Source organism: Delphinapterus leucas, chromosome 3 (genome assembly GCF_059928025.1).
Source record: "Delphinapterus leucas isolate spDelLeu-1000000601 "Yukka" chromosome 3, BTC_Dleu_Yukka2, whole genome shotgun sequence".
Taxonomy (NCBI): Eukaryota; Metazoa; Chordata; class Mammalia; order Artiodactyla; family Monodontidae; genus Delphinapterus; species Delphinapterus leucas.
Genome location: NC_143131.1, coordinates 122,785,750 through 122,808,762, shown reverse-complemented (window position 1 = coordinate 122,808,762; position 23,013 = coordinate 122,785,750).

Here is a 23,013-nt window from a genome sequence, read left to right as displayed (position 1 = left end):
ACAGTTACTATTCCCCTCCTGGAGTTTTTGTCTCACCCTATAATGAGGTGGAAGTAGAACTTCTACATATCTCATCCTCCTGAAAACACCAGGCCCTGAGGGAAGAGCACATCTCTGTATGCACCTACACTTCTTTCTGGCGGAGACCAAGACTAGCACCTCCAGAAGCATTATCTGGTTTGACAACAGGTTGAACCCACTAACCATGGCGTTGAGTTGCTTTCCTCCAGAGGACAAATTTGGCATCAGAGGTATTGCTGGCAGAATCACCGCAAATTAGTCTCAGTTGAGGTGGGTGGTGATAAAAAACAAAAGTCACAGCCAAACCTTCTAGGGCAGGGGTCAGCAGACTTTTTCTGAAAAGGGCCACACAGTAAATATTTTAGGCATTGTGGGCCACACACAGTTTCTGTTACATATACTTTGTTAATTTTTACAACACTTTCAAAATATAAAATCCATTCTTAAGCTTGAGGGCCATATGAAAACAGACACGGACTCTATTTGGCCAACCCCTATTTAGATGACTGTCTTTGTGGCTACAAAATACTTTGGGTAAATAAAAATGAATGAGTGTGGTGTCCTCTCTACACTTAATGCAGACTCATGGCTCTGCCTGCTCTGTGCCCTGGGCTGACATGTTTCTCTAGTATGTGGTTCTTGTCCCCAAGATTACTGCACCTTACTGGTTTCTAGACTAGCTCCTTAGGAACTTCCCAGAAGTGCCTTAGTGATCCTCAGGGAGGAATCAGGTAAGGATCAGTCCACTCCCCTAACCCATACACATCCAGAGAACTGCTCTACACATTTACTCTAGTAGTTTTTCTTTCTACAGAAACTATTTTCCTCCCTCCCTCCCTCCCTTATTTCCCTCTCTTCATCCTCCCTTCTTTCCTTCCATAATGTTTCTTTTGAATCAAAAGAGTACTCTATTTTTTCACTTATATGTGGAATCTAAAAAATAAAGCAAATAAACAAATATAACAAAACAGACTCACAGATACAGAGAACAAACTAGTGGTTACCAGTAGGGAGTGGAATAGAGGTAGGGGCAAGAATAGGGGAAGGGGGTTAGAGGTACAGACTACTAGGTATAAAATAAGTAAGACACAAGGACGTAATGTACAGCACAGGGAATATAGCCAGTATTTTATATCAATTTTACAAGGAGTATAATCTATAAATTTTTTGAATCACTATGATGTATGCTTGAAACTAATATAATAGTATAAGGCAACTATACTTCAACTAAAAAAAGAGTTTTTCTTGACTCAAAAGTGTGAGAGAGGAGCAATTCCCTGAGGTAGGTTTGATTAGAGAAAAGCAAAATAGGGCAAGTGGGTGGGCCCTGAAATCAAGCCCACCTGGCTTCTAATTCAGACAATGTCCTTTTAGCAGCTATAACAATTGACTTACTTTCCCCCAGGCTCAAATTCCTCATCTCCTTTTGGGGATTGTTACTCTTCCCTCACAGCCTCTCCATGAGGATTAAGCAAGTCAATTCATGTAAAAAAGCTTATTTGAGTGCTTGGCACATAGTGGGTACTTCTGTATCCCTTTGGTGACCTGTATGGTGTCCAGAAAATGTACCCTCCCCAACTTACCACTACAGGATATGCATTTTATATGCAGAGGCAAACACAAGAGTTGAGGCAAAATGATTTCAAATTCCGCAAAGCTTCATCAACTCCACATATTTCCCCACAACTCCCATAGATCCATATTTTCATGATTAGAAACACTTGCAGTTACCTGCTGCTTGTTGGAGGGGTAGGAGCACAAAGCTCTGCACTTTCAGTCTTCTCTCACCTCCCCTGCAGTGTATCTATGAAATATGCCCAGATGAAGGCATTAGGACCTTCAAGGTCCCCAGATAAGTATGAATAACCTAATACTAATATAATAGCAGAAGCATTCATTCATGAGCGCCACTGCTATCTTTGCAGAGTTTTCCTCTTTGAATAATTCTATGGGCTTCATTTTTTCCTTTTCTGATAAAGATGATAAAATTCCTCAATCTCTGGCTTTAAATATTTGTCTGACAAATCTAAAGGATACACAGGGCTAACCAGTCTTGGCTGAACTTGGACATCTGTCTGGAAGCTTGGAGAATGCATTCTGCTTGGTATACTACGCTAATCAAATGGAAGTATAAACAAGAGGGACATGAGTGTAACTGACTCCTAAAAGCATAGAATGGTTTGTAGTAGGCAAGAAGGAAGAGGAACTTAGGATCAACTGAAGCTTTAGGTCTTTAACTCATGGGATCTTTCAGTTCAGCAAAAATTATACAAACTAGCAGAGGGATGTTGGAGTGTGTGCCCCAGGAAGTCTCAAAGGGATAAGACTCCTTCCTCATGGAGTCACTTAGAACCCAATGGATGTTCAGTCCCTAGGTATGGACAGTGAAAGGATTCTCTGCCATCTGGTTTCACTTTAGCCCATGTGGCCTTGAGTGGTAATAAATGAACCAGAATCCTTAACCAAAGAAACTGTTTTCTAGCAACAAATGTGGCACCATTTGTTACATCATCCAAAAGAATAACAAAGGTTCCACTTGACTGAAGGAACCAATATGATTTCCCTGATAACCTACTCCACTCTTAGGGGACAGAGAAGAAAACAGAAGATGTAGGGCAGGAAGCCCAGAAGCAGGGACTGAGTCCATGGAGAATGGACTTCTGGAGAATAGTCAGGGGTCAATCCCAAGTCCACGTTATTCATTTTTATCCTACATTTACAAATGACCCCAATTCACTACAACATATTTCAATACTCCAGAAATGTTCATCATGTTCATTAGAAACCTACAAGTATAGAAGACAGAGTGAGTGCTCATATGAATTATCAATGGTGAGAGGTGAATCTAAGATTTCTCAGTTTGAGCCCAAGGTAACTAGAAATCCATGAATTCCCTGAATATTCTGGATGATTGAAGTTCTGCTGCACAGTGAATGGAGAGCATGATGGTTGGGGCTGTTCCTCTACCATAACTCCTTTTTAGTCCTTCAATCGGAATATTATGAAGACAGTATGAGATCATTTATGTAAAGTGCTTAATCCAGGACTGAACTCAACTAGGCACTTAAAAATTGGTCATTATTATTTTTATTTTTCTCAAAATCTTCCACTGCCACAAGATCTTGGTCACTCACAATACCTAACAAAAAAAGTCAGCATCTATATGAAGAACCAAGATGACTACCCCCCAAATAATCTAGAATATCGTGAGCAGTGAGCTTGTAAAGACTAAACACATTTTGTACTTGTTTCTCTTAAATATGTTAGTATTTTAGTGCCATTTAGGTATGAACATAACTGTTACATAAAAAACAAAATAAAATTGCAGAATGCCAAACTTTCACAACTCTATAAATGTACATTCCATGGGATGAATACTCTGATAAATTTCAGTGGAAAGATATGATTAGTATTTGTTGCTTAAAGACACTATTTTACGCAAGAAAGAGCCACGGGGTTCAGACAGGTTACCAGCAGCCCCTGGGAGTTTAGCAATTTCTTGCTGACCGATGGAACATTTCTGTGCTTCTTATTTACCATTTAAGAATTTTCTAAGTATATTTTCCTACCCATATCCTTGCATTTAATGTTTAATTTGAGCCATTAAACCCCTGGGCCAGAGGGTGAATCTTAAATAGTGCCCTTTAAACACCCTGTCCCATCTTTTCATGGTTAATTTTTCATTGCTGCCTGCGGTTCATTTGGGCTCTTCCTGAGAATAGCATGACTTTAATGGTACTAATAACAACCAGGTATTATTCTGGTATAGCTGGTTCCTTATAGAATTTTGATAGATTTGATCCATCAGAATTGACCTTTTTGTTGCTTCTTTTGCCCAAAATGCCCCCTACAAAATGGCTTGTTTGCCTTTGCAGCCTTCATGTACAGCCTCTCAGCAATATGTCAATTCTGCCTCCCTGTATCATGATAAGTTGATGACCAAGGCATTTTCTTGGACAAGTGGAATGAAACAGGGTCAAGAGACCCAGATCCATGTGCAAGACTGAGCTGATACTAATGAATTTAATTTGCCTACTTTATCTACTTGTCACCTAGAGATCTAGGTAATGTTTCTGAAGGGAGACCTTTCCTATCAAAAATTCAAAAATAAAGCCTAAAAGCTATTGGAATCTCTTCTGCTTAACCAAAATCTAACCCAACCTGAGATGAATTTTTTGATCTACTTCAAGTTAAAAAAACAACGACACAATAATGTATGTTAATGTTACCTATTTAGAACTATAACGATGTTTCATATGTACAACACAACTTTCTTATCTAAATAAATGGCAACCAATTTCCAACTGTAAATTTTTCCCTTCACTTCTCATCACTCCTACAAAACAGCTCCAATTCTACTCCCAACCAGATTGGGTCTCGCTCTAAAATACATTGCATTATCAATATAGTTCTCTTCATATTCACTGCTACCCTCATGGTCTAAACTACCATTGGCCCTTACCTAGAATATTAAAATAACCTCTAACATTTCTCCCTTCTTCCTCTCTTGCCCCTACAATCAATTGTCCATAGAGCAGCCAATGTAATATCCTAAAAATATAACTTATGTCAGTATTTTCCTCTGCTTAAAATACTCCAGTGGTCTCCCTGATTATAATTTGAATAAAATTCATTATTATGTGGACTATAGGATTTTCAGTGATTTCACCTCTGCCTACATCTGTAATGCCTTCTGTAACACTCTCTTGCTCATCATGCTTCAACCACTCTTACCTCTTCTCATCAATTGGCAACTCTAATTATTCTCACCTCATAGCCTTTTACTAGAAATGTTCTCCAGTTCTGTCTTCACATGGCCACCTCTTCTGCTTCATTCATATCTCACCTCAAAAATCTCTTAGCCTAAATACTCAGTCTAAAGTAACACCCTTTACTCCAATCATTCAACTCTGTGTGATAAACTGAATTATTGGCCCCAGTTATTCATCTGCCCTGCATCTTTTTCTTTCCATAGCTTCATCTTTGGCCAAAGTATATATCTTTGCTCCTTAACTTTTGGTTTGTCCATATGATTTCCTTTCACCAGTGGTATAAGGGTATAAGTGATAGCTTGCCGGTTTCAAACCCATAACCTTAAAAGACCTCCCTTGTTTTTGTTTGCTTCCTTACACATCTGGCATTTCATTGCAGGGGACATGTTTAGATAGCCCTCTGATTTAAAGAAGATGAGAAATCTATAGACCAGATCCACCCCAGCTGCCCCAGAGACAGGCAGTCATGCCAGCCCCTGCAGTCTGGAGCCAAGGCACCTATCTGAGCCTAGTCTGAATGAGCTGAACGCAACAACACCCCCAGATTAAAGTAATTTCTCTGCAAGCCACTGAGCTTTGGATTGATTTGTTGCACATCTTTATTGTTGCAACAGATTACTAAGGTGCTATATTTTTATAGCACTTAACATAAAGTTACTTTTTTAAAATGTAATTATGTGTCTTTACCATTACTAGAATGTAAGTTTTCTAGGAGCAGGAATTTTATCTGTCTTGTTTTCCCTGAACCTGTAATAAATAAATAGTGTCTGGCACACCAGTCACATGCTAGATGTTCAATAAATCTTTGCCAAAAGAAGCAATGAACTGTTGAAACGGTTTTACCAAAGGGCCTAATTAGCAATGTAGAATTGAGGGAAAACTGAAAAAAAATCACATAGCCACGGTAGACAGAATAATTGGAAAATAATATTCTGAGGAAAGGTTGAAACCTATTGATCCCAATTTTCCTATTAACAGTTAGGCTTAGAATAGCAAAGATATGAGGATATGCACAGGCAAAAGGTACAAAGTTAGTAGAATGTAGAGCTGACGTTCAAGTGTTTGTAACATGGTACTTTGCGATAAAAATCCTCAAAGCTAAACTTGAACAAAATTGAACTCTCAAGAAATAAATCTCTTAATCTAAGTGCTCCCAGTATCACCACATCTCCCAAGTGATGTATTTACTGAGTGCTTTGTATAAGAACATATATCAGTTCCCAACTCAAACAGGTCTAAACAACAGAGAAAATGGAATTGTTCACATTTTAAAAATATCTAAAAGAAGAGTAAATTTTCAGAAGAGTAGGATTTAGCAATTCAGGAATAACACTGAGGGCCTGTTTCCTTTTTTCCTCTCTAGCCTCTCCCTTCTATGGTCAGTGTCATCCTAAGGCTGACTTACTCTCTTGTCACCAGGTAACTGCCCACAGCTCCCAACACTACCTGATTCATGCTTCTTGGTCCATGTCAAACTTCTTCTCTTTCCTCCAACCTTTGAACATAAATCCTGGCTTCCACTTCGACTTAGCATCTTTGTCATATGGCTACTCCCAAACCAGTCATCACAGCCAAGGGAATCCCATGTACTAACTGGCTTACTTTTGGTGGTGGTATCCTTCCTGGAGATAGAGATAAATTAATCTCACTCAAACATATAGGCTTTAGGCAGTGTTTGTGGTGGGAGGACAGAGTCACAGGGAGCTCCCAAGGTGCTATCTTCCTTCTTTCTCCTTGCATCTCCTTTTCTGTTAACCTGACCTGTTGCCTGACCCTACCTGGAGCTCTACTTAGCCAACTTTAGCTCCCCTCCTAGCAGCTCCAGAAAGTACCCTGTCTGCCTATGACTCTTATGTTTATAAATATGACTTTGATATCTAAGCTACCTTTTTCCTTTTGATAGAAGCTAAAGTAAACAGAATAATGGCCTCCCCGAAGATGTTCATGTCCAAGTCCCCAGAAACTGTGAACTGTTAGTGCGGCAAAGGTGAATTAAGGCTGCAGACAGAATAATCTTCCTAATCAACTGACCCTGAGATGGGGAGATTACCCTGGAGTATCCAGGTGGGCCCAAAGTAATCACAAGAGCCCATATAAGTGGAAGAGGGAGACAGAAGACTTAGAGAGAGATGTGAAGATGCTATGCTGCTAGCTCTGGAAGCTGAAGAATGGGGTGGCCCCTAGAAGCTGGAAAAGGCAAGGAGAGGGAATCTCCCCTAGAGTCTCTGGGAGGAGTCAAAGCCCTGATGACACCTTGATTTTGGTTCACTGACACCCATTTTAGACTTGTGGCCTTTGGAATTGTAAAATAATAAATTTCTGTTGTTTTAAGCCACTAACTTTGTGGAAATTTGTTACAGAAGCAATAGGAAACTAATACAGAAACATACCTTAATGTATTTTTTTTCCTTTGTCCTTTTAAAAAAACATGATTCCTACAAGGAAGATGACTACAACAAAAATGAAAAGGAAACCACCTAAAATGAAGGTTCAGCATTGGACTTTTCTTGTGAACCTAACCACAAACCTTGCCAGCAAGTTACCACAAGCATCTCAGCCAGTCAGAAACTGGCTCTCTGAACCCAATCTTCTGCTTCTTTCTCCTGCTTCTAAGCTGCACTTACTGCCAATAAGGGGCCTTCTCTGCCCAGCATGAGCTCTTGTCAGACAACTTGGTTCCAAATCATGGCCTTGCCTCTTGTGAGCTGAGTGTCCTTGATCTTCTGGCCTCAGTTTCTTCATCTCAAAAAGGCAACTAATGACACTGCTTACATCATGGAGGCTGTGTCAGTTTGCTAGAGCTGCCAAAACAGACTACCTACCAAAGACTGGATGGTTTAACCAATGGAAATTAATTTTCTCATAGTTCTGAAAGCTGAAAGTCCCAGATCAAGGTGTCATCAGGTTTGGTTCCCTTTGAGACCTTTCTCTCTGGCATGCAGGATGGCCATCTTCTCCATGTGTTCTGATGGTCTTTCCTCTGTGTGCATGCATCCCCAGTGTCTCTCTGTATGTTCAAAATTTTCGTCTTATAAGGACACAAGTCATATTGGGTTAGGGCCCACACTAAAGACCTCATTTTAAATTAATCATGTCTTCAGAGATCCCTCCAAATACAGTCACATTCTGACATACTGTGTCAGGACTTCAACATGTGCATTTTGCAGGGATGGGGGGACAGAAACAGCTCATAACAGTGGAGTTTTGAGATTGAGAAGATATGACCAATCAGAAGCCGTTTAGCAGAGTCCCTGGTTCACCATAAATCTTAGCTTTTTCATGATTATCTTTACTTTATGACGAGACCTGAATTTTTGTTAACCAACACAGATAGCTGCTATAATCTAGGAAAGGGAAAAATCACATATTAAAGCTAGGACTGAACCTCTTAGCAACTGAGAGCTGGAGAAGATCAGAAGGGACCCAGGTTGGTGGTCAATAGGCTGGGACATAATGTACCTGGTTCTGCAATCCAATTTCAGAATTGCAGAACCTGTGAGCTGTGTGTCTGAAAAACACAGCCAGTTTTCTAGCTGGCTTATACAAAAGACATATATGTTCTGCAAGCCCACCTCATTTATTGCACAGAGAGAAATGCCCTTCAGAAGCAGGTGCAGATAAATATAGCTCAGCTGCATTGAAGGTACAGGTCCCAGTTTCACAGTTCTCTCCCAGGCCTGAGAGACTCCCTAGACTTCAAGGTAGCCAAGCTAAAAGTTGACCCACTCAGCTTTTGATAAAGACTAATATCATGCATATGCGCTGATGTCTTAGGATTTGATTCAGTTAACATTTAAGGAATCTAATTTTTTTAAACTATTAATGATGATAACAGTAATAATAGCACACAGTCATTTGTAGTAGTCTTACAGTATCTAGACATTGTGTGTAGTGATTTATGCACATTATTTTATTTGCTTATCCAATACATATTTATTGAGTGCCTACTTTGTGCCAAACTCTGTTCTGGTTTCTAGAGATACTGCAGTAAATCAGACATACAAAATTCATTCCATCAGGGAGTTTACATATTAGTGGGAAATAAAAGACATTAAATTTATATATATATGTGTGTGTATATATATGTATGTACATATGTATACACGCATATTATATATCAACTGATGGAAAGCACTGTGGAGAAAAATGAAGCAGAGAAAATGAGTAGAGGGATGCTGCAATTCTTTAGGGGTTGAGGGGAGGGATGCTCACTGAGAAGGTAACCTTGAACAAAGACTTACAGGAGGGGAGGAGAAGGTATGAGTCACAAGGAAGAGAACATTACAGGAAGATGGGAGAGCATTTCAAGAAGCTGAGGTGCTAATGTGCCTACTGTGCTCAATTGTGAGGACACATATGGTATCTGAAAGGAAGTGAGAGGATGGGGAAACATACAGACAATGTCATCAGAAGTAATGGGAACGTACTGATTAGGTAGGGTATTATCAGATCTTATGTGGACTTCTTACTTTATTTTGTGGAGATGGGGAGCCAAAGGAGAATTCTGAACAGGGGAATGACATGATCTGACTTATGTTATAAAAATATCACTCTAGTGCTCTATTGAGACTCTAGAGGGGCAGACGAGGTATTCAAATCCAACCTGCCTAACTCCAAAGCCGGGATCCTACACACGTTTCACTTTTACAGTTTATGTTGTTTTCACAATGCTCTCTGTGCTGTGGAAACAATGAGAATGAATAAGTATCCTTTATTCAGGTGCTCACAATGCCAACCTCCTCTCTCGGGTCTGTCTTTTAATTATTCTCCCCAAAAGTTGTTGAGTACAAGAGTTCAGACTTACCTTCTACTCTCAACCTGGGACTGAGCCTTCTCTTCCTTCACACATAAAGTAACTGTACTAAGTGTTTGAGAAAGACAAAGGAGGACAGCCAGCACCTACCACCAAAATCTGACAATTATTCTTCAGAGATGCATAATCTTGCACTATTTGTACTTGTATAGATTTTGTCTACAAACTTGACAATAATGAGAATTGGACTGTAAAATTGCCTTGTGGACTTCTAATTTCACTGGCCCCTTCCTACCAGTCACTGTGGCTAGTTCCTCCATTTCTTCCTTAATTCTAAGTATTATGGTGACACAGGACTCCCTTCTCTATATACCCTCTCTAGGGAATCTTATCCCATACAAAGGTTTTAAATATCACAAGGACTCAGTAATTCCCAAATGTAAATCTCCAACCCCACCCCCACTTAAGTAACAGACTCATGCCTGATTCAGATCACTTCTCTGAACTTCAATTTGTATAGCCATCTAATTACTTGACATTTTGTCTTATACATTTAAAAGACATCTTGAACATAGCATCGTAAAAGAGACTTTATTTCCCATCTCAAAATCTATTCTCCCATCTGTGGACCCCATTTATTCCATTGCCCCACATTCCTCTTCTTCCCTCACAGATAATGTCCAACTCCTCAGCAAGTCCTTTTACCCTACCTTCAAATTATCTCCTGAAATTGGTGTTTCTTACCATCCCTGGCATGGCCATCTTCATTCACACCACTATCATCTTTCACCTTGACTAGTGCAATAGTCCTCCTAACCACTTTTTGTCTTCCATTCTTCCCTAATACAGTCAGCTTCCAATCAGCTACCAGAGTGATGTGTTAAAAACAAATATGAAAGGCAAAAAAAAAAAAAAAAGACAGAACCATGGTGGGTCAAGATGTAAAGCAATTACACTCATACATTGTTAATGAGAATGCAAAATGGTACAGGTACTTTGGAAAACACTTTAGCAGTTTCTCCTACATTTATACATATCCTCAACATATGACCTAGTAATCCTACTTCTCAGGATTTACCCAAGTAAAATGAAAACCTGTGTTCACACAAAAACCTATGTGTGGATGTTTGCAACAGATTACCTTTTAAATGGGGAAAAAACGGGAAAAACTAGGGAACAGGTAAATTATGGTACATCCATTCAATAGCATTCTATTCAGTAATAAAAAGGTACAAACTACTGATACACTCAACAACGTGGAGGAATCCCAAATACCTTATGCTGAATGAAAGGCTATTTACTATATGATTCCATTTATAAGATATTCTGAAAAGGCAAAACTATAGTGATAGTAAAAAGGTTTAGTGAGGGTGGAGGTTACTACAAAGGGGCATTGGCAATTCTTTTGAGTGATGGAACTGTTGTATATCTTGATTGTGGTGATAAATGCATGATTGTAAGTGTATGTCAAAATTAGCAGGACTTGCACACTTTTCAAAAAAGTAAATTTTACTGTATGTAAATTATACCTTAATAATTAATATAGAAAAAATAATCTGGTATATTTGCTAGAACATGTAGATAGCTAGATATGAGCAGAGAAAGGGGGGTGTGGGCCAGATGGCAGGAAACCATACATCTTGTACACAACCAGGGTCCTTGGGCAAAGAAGAGCAGGGACCTTCAGACTGACAGGAAACCACATATTTTGGGGTGACGAGGGTCCTAGAGGCAGACAAAGAAAGGTGGGAAAAGGCAGGAATCTCTGGAGTTGGGATGTAACATTTTGCTCATTATGCTCTCATTACAATAAAATTAGCCTTGCAAATAAGAAATGCCCATCATGCACCAATGCCATGACACTTCTGATCAGGACTAAATAAGGACAAAAATCCCTCGTCTTCTCCATAAGGTGGAGCTGGAATGAAAATCAGAAAATACGACCCCAAACCAGCTCCCTCCTCAGTGAATATTCCACCCATTCATTTTCACACCCCATGTAACTGGCTTGCCAAAGAAACTCAGGGCAGCCACTAACCTGAGTCTGCCCACTTTCCCCATGAGAGAGTAGTGTTGCTTAATAAATCCTCACTTTGCTTTCTTAACCTCCATGTCTCATCTCTGAATTCTTTCAGTGACAAGAACCTACTCTCCAGTAACATATTCAATTTCCTGTTTAAAACACTACAGTGACTCCCCATTAGACTCAGACTAAAATCCAAATTCCTAATATGCATACCCTGGCTCCAGCCTACTCTCTGACCTCATCTTGTTGTTTTGAGAAGACTCTGAAGTTAGTTCTCCTTTCAGGGCCTTTGCATTTTCTTTCCCCTACTGTGAAAGCACTTCCCTAGATCTTTGCATAGCTTACCAATTTTTAAATGCAGATTTTCTGCTCAAATGTTCTCTCTGGTTTCTCAAGCCAAACAACATTGTCTATCTTCTTACTCTATTTTTCTTTGTAGTATTTAACACAATTTAATGTTTTTGCTAATTAATTTCTTTACCTGACTGGAATGTAAGTCCCACTAAGGAAGGGACTTAGTATGATTTGGTCACTGCTATTTTCCTAGCACTTAGAATGGTAACTCAAAAAAGAAGTATAATTAGTATGTAATGTTGAACATATGTTGACTAAACTGATGACTGGAGACCCTATGATAGCACCAGAATATTTGTTTAGATACCTGTAAAATAAGTGCTGAATTGATATGCATTATCCTGTCTGGTTCTCATGGTGCTGCCAAAGAATCAAACCAGGTAGAAAACAATTCTGTACTTACTGCACATGAGCTGACTGATTATTTAGGAATATAGAAAGAGTTATGCGGAAAGTCTGGTGGCTAAGATCTCAGCACTTTAATGCTGATTCTGTGCCCATCTTCCTGTGTGAATTCCAGGACCACACAAAAAAAGAGAAGCAACCTATCGCATAGGATTATAGAGATGCCTAATAAATTAGACTTTTTTTTTTTTTTGCAAAACTGAAGCTCTGCTTCAGTTTCTTTCCCTTCAGTCTTTGATTTCTCTGATTCTATAATTAGGTTTCTCAGATCCAGTGATTATGGTATAATTAAGCTGTGGTTAATAATGACTGTCATGTGCACATAAGCGTGCAGTTGAAGAGTTTAAGCATTGCTGAGATGTGTAAGAAAGTTATTTAGCTATATAATATACTTACAACTAGCACATATAGAGTAATTCTTACACAATATTGCTTTCACAACCTTGGTAACACCCAGAGAGTTTAAAAATTTTTATCTTTTTAGTTCCAGATTTCATAAATTCTAGACAAATGTAGAAAGCCAACCTAGAAAACACACATATAATTAAGTTAAAATTGGTATAGAAAAAAGAATACGCTGTAATTGGTAATTCATATTGTTGGTGTATAAATGATGCTACTAATATAAATTAGGAAGCTAAATATAAATTTAAATTAGATTAAATTCTTCCTTTTTACCCTAGACAATTAAATTACTAGAAACTGTTTATTCACCAAGGGAGCAAAAACAAACTTCAGCTAATATGAATTATCAAAATCTCTGAATTAAAAGTACAACTCCTATAATTAGATTTTATTGAGGATGAAGACAATAATTGGGCATTGGTGCTCTGCCCCTTTCTTTCAATCTGGGAGGAGAAAAAAAGGGGTGGGGGTAGTTGGTTGAGCTCAATTAACTCCTGGGAGAATCCCTAGGACACTAGGGAATAAAAATAATTCCATGAGTAGTTGCAGAAAAGTGTTATTTCCAAACTCAGTGCTTACCTAACATCCAATTAACTGGCAGGGTTTTAGATTTCCAGGCATCCCCTTAGGATCAAGGGGAGAAAAAGGAGAAAAACTGACTTCATTTCTTTCTAATATTTATTCATTGCTCCAGCCAGGAATGTATTCATTTCTAAATAGGGTTATAGTGTGCTTGATGCCAAACATCTGAACAAAACCAGAAATGTGCATCCGAAATATCCTTTATTTTTTATGACAGATTGTAGATGCACATACCATTTCTTGATAACTGAGGGCTACTTGAGCTTCTGGGTGTTATCCAATCTGAGTCTTTCCACTGGGAAGTAGTAAGTATAAACTTGCTTTATCATTGTTCTTATCTGCACATCTACCACCTTGGTTAGTGGAACCAAAAACATGTACACCTTTCAGTCCAGGTCAGATTCTGTCCTAACTCAAATCAACTTTATTTCCTCTTTGTGTCTGCTTTGAAATTGCTGTAGGGGAGACTTTTTAAAAATTAATTGACCTCTACCATGCCAGGCACTATGGTAATCACTTTACAGCCAATATCTCATTTAATCTTAACACTGCAGAGTGGAAATTATTTGAAAATAGGAAAACTGAGCATTAGAGTTGTAGTATTTTCAGGATAATACAGCCAAAGAGAAACAGATAAAGGATTCAAATGCAGTTCTTCCCAAAGCATTTCCTCCCTTCATATCATGCCTTGATACTGCCAAATCTCAAGTCAATCAACAAACTAATGAACCAGTACTTAAGGTATTCCAGTCTCTGGTTTAAGTAAAAATTTTGAAGGACTGGCTCTTTGAATTCATTCAATTCTGCCTAATTCCATTTTTATTCACATGCTCACCCATGGTTAATAAAAACTATTCAAGAAGTTATCAAGCCATGAAGCCAACAGGATTGGCTGTTAATAATGTTGAAGAAATGAAAGGCGGTTGTTTCGGGTTTTTTTTAAAACATCTTTATTGGAGTATGATTGATTTACAATGGTGTGTTAGTCTCTGCTTTATAACAAAGTGAATCACCTCTACATATATATATATATATATATATATATATATATATATATACATCCCCATATCTCCTATCTCTTGCATCTCCCTCCCACCATCCCTATCCCACCCCTCTAAGTGATCACAAAGCACCAAGCTCATCTCCCTGTGCTATGCAGCTGCTTCCCACTAGCTATCTATTTTACATTTGGTAATGGATATATATACCTGACACTCTCACACTCCGTCCCAGCTTACCCTGCCCCCTCCACGTATCCTCAAGTCCACTCTCTACATCTGCATCTTCATTCCTGTCCTGTCCCTAGGTTCTTCAGAACCATCTTCTAGTTTTTATTTTAGATTCCATATATATGTGTTAGCATATGGTATTTGGTTTTCTCTTCCTGACTTACTTCACTTTGTATGACAGACTCTAGGTTCATCGACCTCACTACAAATAACTCAATTTCATTTCTTTTTATGGCTAATATTCCATTGTATACATGTGCCATACCTTCTTTACCATTCATCTATCGATGGACACTTAGGTTGTTTCCATGTCCTGGCTATTGTAAATAGAGCTGCAATGAACATTGTGATACATGACTCTTTTTGAATTATGATTTTCTCAGGGTATATGCCCAGTAGTGGGATTGCTGAGTTGTATGGTAGTTCTATTTTTAGTTTTTTAAGGAACCTCGATAATGTTTTCCATAGTGGTTACATCAATTTACATTCCCACCAACAGTGCAAGAGTGTTCCCTTTTCTCCACACCCTCTCCAGCATTTATTGTTTCTAGATTTTTTGATGATGGCCATTCAGACTGGTGTGAGGTGATACCTCATTGTAGTTTTGATTTGCATTTCTCTAATGATTAGTGATGTTGAGCATCCTTTCATGTGTTTGTTGGCAATCTGTATATCTTCTTGGGAGAAATGTCTATTTAGCTCTTATGCCCATTTTTGGATTGGGTTGTTTGTTTTTTTGATATTGAGCTGCATGGGCTGCTTGTATATTTTGGAGATTAATCCTTTGTCAGTTGCTTCATTTGCAAATATTTTCTCCCATTCTGAGGGCTGTCCTTTCGTCTTTATGGTTTCCTTTGCTGTGCAAAAGTTTTAACTTTCATTAGGTCCCAATTGTTTATTTTTGTTTTTATTTCCATTTCTCTAGGATGTGGGTCAAAAAAGATCTTACTGTGATTTATGTCATACACTGTTCTGCCTAGATTTTCCTCTAAGAGTTTTATAGTGTCTGGCCTTATATTTAGGTCTTTAATCCATTTTCAGTTTATTTTTGTGTATGGTGTTAGGGAGTGTTCTAATTTCATTCTTTTACATGTAGCTGTCAGTTTGCCCAGCACCACTTATTGATGAGGCTCTCTTTTCTCCATTGTATATTCTCGCCTCCTTTATCAAAAATAAGGTAACCATATACGCATGGGTTTATGTCTGGGCTTTCTACCCTGTTCCATTGATCTATATTTCTGTTTTTGTGCCACTACCATACTGTCTTGATTACTGTAGCTTTGTAGTATAGTCTGAAGCTAGGGAGCCTGATTCCTCCAGCTCTGGTTTTCTTTCTTAATATTGCTTTGGCTATTCGGGGTCATTTGTGTTTCCATACAAACTGTAAAATTTTTTGTTCTAATTCTGTGAAAAATGCTATTGGTAGTTTGATAGGGATTGCACTGCATCTGTAAATTGCTTTGGGTAGTAGAGTCATTTTCACATGTTGATTCTTCCAATCCAAGAACATGGTATCTCTCTCCATCTCTTTGTATCATCTTTAATTTCTTTCATCAGTGTCTTATAGTTTTCTGCATACAGGTCTTTTGTCTCCTTAGGTAGGTTTATTCCTAGGTATTTTATTCTTTTCATTGCAATGGTAAATGGGAGTGTTTCCTTAATTTCTCTTTCAGAATTTTTATCATTAGTGTATAGGAATGCAAGAGATTTCTGTGCATTAATTCTGTATCCTGCTACTTTACCAAATTCATTAATTAGCTCTAGTAGTTTTCTCATGGCATCTTTAGGATTCTCTCTGTATTGTATCACCTGCAGGGGCAAAGGCCAGCGTGACGTTGCAACAGCCTGAGGTGTGCCGTGTGTTCTCCCAGCGAAGTTGTCCCTGGATCGCGGGACCCTGGCAGTGGTGGGCTGCACAGGCTCTTGGGAGGGGAGGTGTGGATAGTGACCTGTGCTTGCACACAGGATTCTTGGTGGTTGCAGCAGCAGCCTTAGCGTCTCATGCCCGTCTCTGGGGTCCGCGCTGATAGCCACGGCTCACACCCATCTCTGGAGCTCATTTTGGCAGTGCTCTGAATCCCCTCTCCTTGCACACCCCGAAACAATGGTCTCTTGCCTCTTAGGCAGTTCTAGACATTTTTCTGGACTCCCTCCTGGCTAGCTGTGGCACACTAACCCCCTTCAGGCTGTGTTCACGCAACCAACCCCAGTCCTCTCCCTGGGATCTGACATCTGAAGCTGGAGCCTCAGCTCCCAGCCCGTACCCACCCTGGTGGGTGAGCAGACAAGCCTCTCAGGCTGGTGAGTGCTGGTTGGCACCGATCCTGTGTGGGAATCTCTCTGCTTTGTCCTCTCCCCCTCTATTGCTTCACTCTTCTCTGTGGCTCAGAAGCTTCCCGCCCCCAACCCCCGTCTCTGCCAGTAAAGAGGCTTCCTAGTGTGTGGAAACTTTTCCTCCTTCACAGCTCCCTCCCCGAGGTGCAGGTCCCCTCCCTATTCTTTTGTCTCTGTTTTTTCTTTTTTCTATTTCCCTACCCAGGAACGTGGGGAGTTTCTTGCCTTTTGGGAAGTCTGAGGTCTTCTGCTAGCATTTGGTAGGTGTTCTGTAGGGGTTGTTCCACATGTAAATGTATTTCTGATGTATTTGTCGGGAGGAAGGTGATCTCCACGTCTTACTCGTTTGCCATCTTGAAGGTCTCTCTCCAAGGCAGTTGTTTTAACTGCATTACGAGCTTCCAATCTTTACCTTTCTTTGTCAGACAAGTTGTTAGATTAGAACATAGGTGTTGAATTTCACTCACTTTGTATTAGCCTCAAAGGTCAACCATACAGTTTTATCCTAATTAGAGTTTCAGGGAGTTGGTTGACATTCTACCTCTGTGAGAATTCTAACTCAGGTAAAAGCCAAAAGTTCCTCCAAGAACTAAGGAAAAAAAATCATATCAAGGGGATTCAATGATAAGTAAAAGTAAATGCATTTATCTTTTCTTTACTGGATTTTGTCCTTATATTCTTTAAATATTATAAATTCTTAAAGCTGGAAAAGAAATTTGACACAATCTAATCTAAACACCTCATTTGACAGAGAGTAAAACAGGATCCGAGTTCATGGAGATGCTGTAGCACCATTATTGTTCTCATTTCACACAGTTCACATGGCTAGTAAGTGAAAGACTCAAAAACAGGTATATATGGCACTATTGCACATTCCAACATGTCTGGAATTGTCCTATTTTATAAAATTTCAAGTCAAAAAATGAAAATGGGTTATTTTAATAATAATGGTTTAATCAAGAAAAAAATAACTATTAATTTAAAAGTTCCTTTTCTCACTTCCTATTTCATGTTATCTTTACCTAGACCAGCATCTCAGCTGATCATGACTGTTTTATATGGGGTGATCCAAATCTTTATTCTTCAAGGGTCTCACCCCATAGAAATCATGTTCTGGTAAAAATCATGATCTTCTATTAACATTTACCACTCTACATGGAAGTAGACGTTGATAATCCTTTAGATTCTGGATATATTCAAACGTAACTCCTTGTGTGGCAAGAATCTATTTTTCCTTGTTAATTGGGATTCTTCACTACAGCCTATTCCTTGCCTATTGATTTAGTGGCATAGTGAACCCAAAATATCCAGGTCGCATTCTCAATTCCTGGTTTATTGGAACCACTTTGTATTTCCCGGTGAAAAGAGACCTTTTTGTTTTGTTGTTTTTTTGTTTTGTTTTGTTTTGACCTTAGGAAGCAAGACCTTACAGAGCCCAAAGGTGTAGAAACATGCAGGAACGAAATGCAAACTTTTGTGAATGGGCCATTAGGCAAAATAGTGAGAGTAGTTACTCTTATTCCCACCCCTAGTTAGATGGAAAAGACAGTAGACACTGGTCACTGTGTCGTCACAATTTAAAGGGTCAGCTTCCCAATGCTCCTAAGTGTTGTCATCCAGGCAGCACTATGACTCAGCCCTTAGTAGCCTTTCCGCATTTCCTTCGGGTCTGTTGCTTCTGGGTGATGGAGGACACTGAGAAGCACATCACAAAGGGTTAAGCTCTTTGTCTGATTTCTGTTTGCTCTAAAGTGAGTTCCTTTGTCAGAAGCAATATGTGAGTGAGATCATGATGGTGAATAAAGCATTAATAAATCCATAGATGGGGTGCTGGGAGAAGCATTGTTGAGCAGTGAAGGGGAATTCATGCCCTACGTATTCTTTTCAGTTGGGACAAATCATGATGAAAGGGTCCTATATGAGCAATCTGACACCAGATAAATGGTGATATATCAGGACTGGTCTCTCTCGTTCTCAGCACTTGTGGTAGCCAGATCATTCTTGGTGAAGGAAATCCCAGGCAATGTTTCTGTTTGCATAGACCTGGCTACTTTATTCATAAACCCTTTGATTAAGCACTAAGTGGTTGGGAAAACTGTGTATCACGGCCACAGAATGGGCCACCTTGAACATCTGATTATTGAGATTCTTCCATGAAGGGGATGGCCTTTGATGAACATTCAAGGGAGACATAAATATTCTCACCCTCTATGCCCATTCCAAGAGGTCTATTCACAAACTACTCTCCAATCTTGTTGCTCACAAGTCCATGACAATCACATCAAACTGTTATCCACTGACCGTGTATCATTATAGAATGCATTTCTGGCCCTCTATCTTCCTAGAAAAAGTACTCAACAAGATGCACTGCTCCATATTCTGCTTGCTGGGAGGTTTCCTTCCATACTGTAATTTAGGGCGACCTCTGAGAGCGGTTTTAATGCTTCAGCTGACAGCTTAGCTAATGTCAGCATATTACATAATACGTTCAGCATTGAGGCCCCAATCTTTTCTTTATCATTAATGTAGTCAAGGAAAATCTCTATGAGGAATGTGGATGGATGGAGAGGTAGCAGTGCAGTAGGAGTTAATGCTTTCGTGAAAGTCAGAGTCAATAGCTCATGTAACTCGCTTGCACCTTAAGGACATACTGGAGCCTCTCCTCAAACATACTGCTTCTATCTCATGGGAAACAGCTTCTCTGCAAGCCTGAATTTATGACCTGTAAACACTCAGTTAACGACTGGAAGTTTAGGTTGCAGAATTGGTTGCAAGCATTATCTGGCGATAAAAGATTTGTTTCTACCAGTGCCAATGACTAAACAGAAAATATTTCTCTATAGAATAATAGCATTGTGATGTTTTCCTTCAACTGCCAGGTATCTGTGTTGTGATTTTCCTATCAGAGTTTACCAGAAGCTCAGCCGGGCATCTTGATAAGTAGACACTTGAGTATCATAAGTCAGGCCACTGGCCCAGAAAGAAAAACAGCTTGAAATCCAGCCTGGACCAATTGCAGACCTTTTTCTTTCTCTGGACTTCACTGAAAACAGCCAATCACATAGATCATTTTGTAAATGGGCTGAAGAAACACTTTCAAATATGGTATCTATTAAGCTAGACTCTAAAGATGTCCTCCAAGTACTGTGACTCTTTTCTACTAAAGGAAGTAAAAAATGCAACAGCTTGTCTTTCAGGTAGGAGGGAATACATAGCTATGCCCTAGATGCAGTAGATCTCTAAAAATCTCAATGATGTCATAGCCCCTGGATATTTTTAGATTTTTATCTCTTACTCTCTGGCACACATGTATCTTACCATATCACTCTGCTGAACAGATCTGATTGGCATTATAGCATCCATTTATAGATCAGTATGATGCCATGTGGGATGGCAAGGTGACGAAGATTACTGCAATGCCAGATTTTGACAGAGAACCAGAAAATTGTCAAGACTGAGGTAAGACAGTGAAGTAAACTGCTTTCTCTGTAAGGTGGAAGAAAACTGTATCTGGTGGACTTTGCTAATTGGTATAAAAAAAAGAAATTTGCCAGATCAATAGCTGCAAACTAGATGCTATAGCCTCTGCTGATCTGCTCTAATAAAAAGACAATATTTGGAAGAGCAGCTACAGTTGGAGTCACTACCTAATTAAATACATGAGAATCCAATCTAATTCTCTAAGACATGTCTTCTGCATAGTCCAAAGAAGTAAGTTTTATGTTGTAGGCACTGCTACTCCATATTTCACATCTTTGATACTGCCAATAATCTCTGCAATTTCTCCTGGAACACAGTGGTATTTTGGGCTTACTATTTGGTGATTATATGTCTGCATGTTTGGGGAGGTGGTGAGGACAGTAATAAAGTCTTTCAATTCGTCCTTCTTCCCATAATAGGTTTCGCCCCATAGGTCAGGAAGTGAAATAAGGATTCATCCAACAAATAAGTATATCTGTTCTTATTATACATTCAGAAAGTGAGAATGACCACTGTGTGGGTTCTTAAACTCATCTGGTCTACTGTGAGATGGATATTAAAAAAATCTTTATTATCAACCTTGATAGGACTCTCCCTGGTGAACCACAGTGGAGTTTTAATTCCTGAAGGATTACTGTAGTCTCCAAGCCTACATGTAATCGTCCTTTAAATGTTTGAGTATTCCCCTTTCCCTTGGAAATGGCAGCAGGTGCCTTTGAGGAAGGATGGATGAAAGATTTGGGATACTGAGTCCTTCAAACGGACTTGGACTCCCTTTTATTCAAGGGATTCTGAATTCGTGAACTGGCTTGGGTCTGAGAATTGGGTGAGGGATTATGTGGTAGATTATATTATTTTCAAAGCCCCACTTCCACAAGTGGACCAGAATGCTTGAGTTAGCTTAAATAGCTCAATTTTTCCCCTATTGGCAAGTTACATGGGGAGCCAAATGATCAAAAGATTCATTGGGGAGGATGGAGTCAGAAGAGCTTAATGTTAAAGTATCTTATAGTTACAGTATCTAGTGGCCCGCTCATTCAGTACAATTACTATAAGAACAACCTTCACAAAACAGCTGCATATATAAAGTTATCTGCCCTAGACTAATATTTTCATAGACAGGGCTTATATGGGTATTGACACAAGATTTCTTTATATTCTCTCATGTCTGGCTGATCATCTCTTTGATCTCATTTATTTTTTTCCAAACAGGTTACATATACATTTCATTTTTTTTTTTTTTTTTGCTTTTATCAAACACCTCCTAGTCCTGAATTTGGAATACTGCAAATTTCTTATTCAAACTGTTAGAAACATTCTGCTAATTTGCTCCCACAAATGGATGACAGACCTAATATGATAATTTTATGACTTTAAAATAAAGAAAGTCACTTTATTCCTAATTTAGGGTAGAGAGTGGAGGAGAGGCAACTCACCGTAGCTTTCAATAACCAACAACAGTCATCATTAGAGGAGAAAATCAAGATGGCAGAGTAGGAGAACGCAGAACTCTTCTCCCCCCATGAACACAACAAAAATACATTACATATGGAACCATTGTCACTAAAAACTAATTGGAGACTGGCATAAAGACTCTATACAACCAAGGATGTAAGAAAGAGCTACACAGAATCAGGAAGGAAGGGAAGAAAAGCAAATGGGTCAGTACCTGTGCCCTGGGGAGGGGACTCAGAGAAGAAGGGAGATTACAGGGGTGGACACCCTACTTGGGGAGTGAGGGGCTCAAGCCACACATGGAGTGTCCCAACCATGGGGTCAAACACCCAGAAGACAAATCCTCTTAGCTGGCTGGAGGATTGATGGGACTAATACCAGGGCTGTAGGAAGCCATGCTTGCTTGCTCCTGAAAAAGGGTAGAGATGATAGATTGAGACTGAACTGGTAACTGGCCAGTTTCCCCCAATTGCCCTGGTGTGTGTTTCAGCCTGAGTTGAGCCCTGCTCACTTCATGACACAGCTCCACACTGTGACAAAGGAGAGATCTGGGCTGTTAGCCACAGAGGTGGCTCAGACTCTAAGTGGGGCAGAAGCAGCATTACTGGTGCTTACATAGGCAGCACACTGTAAGCAGTTCAGGTCTCTGACCTCAGCTGGACCACCACAGCCTGTGCCCCAAGCCATGCTGAGCGCCCACAACAGCCCAATTTCCCCAGCACTGTTCATCTTTGCAGCAAGGGAGCCAGTACTGGGAGTGGAGACAGAACATATTGAACGGAAAAGAAGCCAGCTCAGAACAGGCCCTCAGGGCTTCTGCTCCAGTAACTTGGGACCTGCCTCAGCCCCCATAGGGTGGTGACATCCTCTGAGCAGAGGAGAAGCCCTGGCTCACACTTGGCTCCGGCTGTAGCCCCTCCATCGCCAGGCACACCTCACACCACATGATAACTGCCAGCATACCCTGAGGAAAAATGTGACTTGTGTTCATGTTAAATCCAGCTCTCCCACCAAAACCACTGGGCATGCTCCAACACAAGGACACCCTTTCAAGACTGCAATAGGAAACTATTTCACCAATTTCACAGAGACAGGGAAAGTTAAGCAAAATGAGAAGACCAAGGAATTTGTTCCAATTGAAAGAGCAATAGAAAACCACTGAAAAACAACTAATGAAACAGAAATAAACAATTTAAC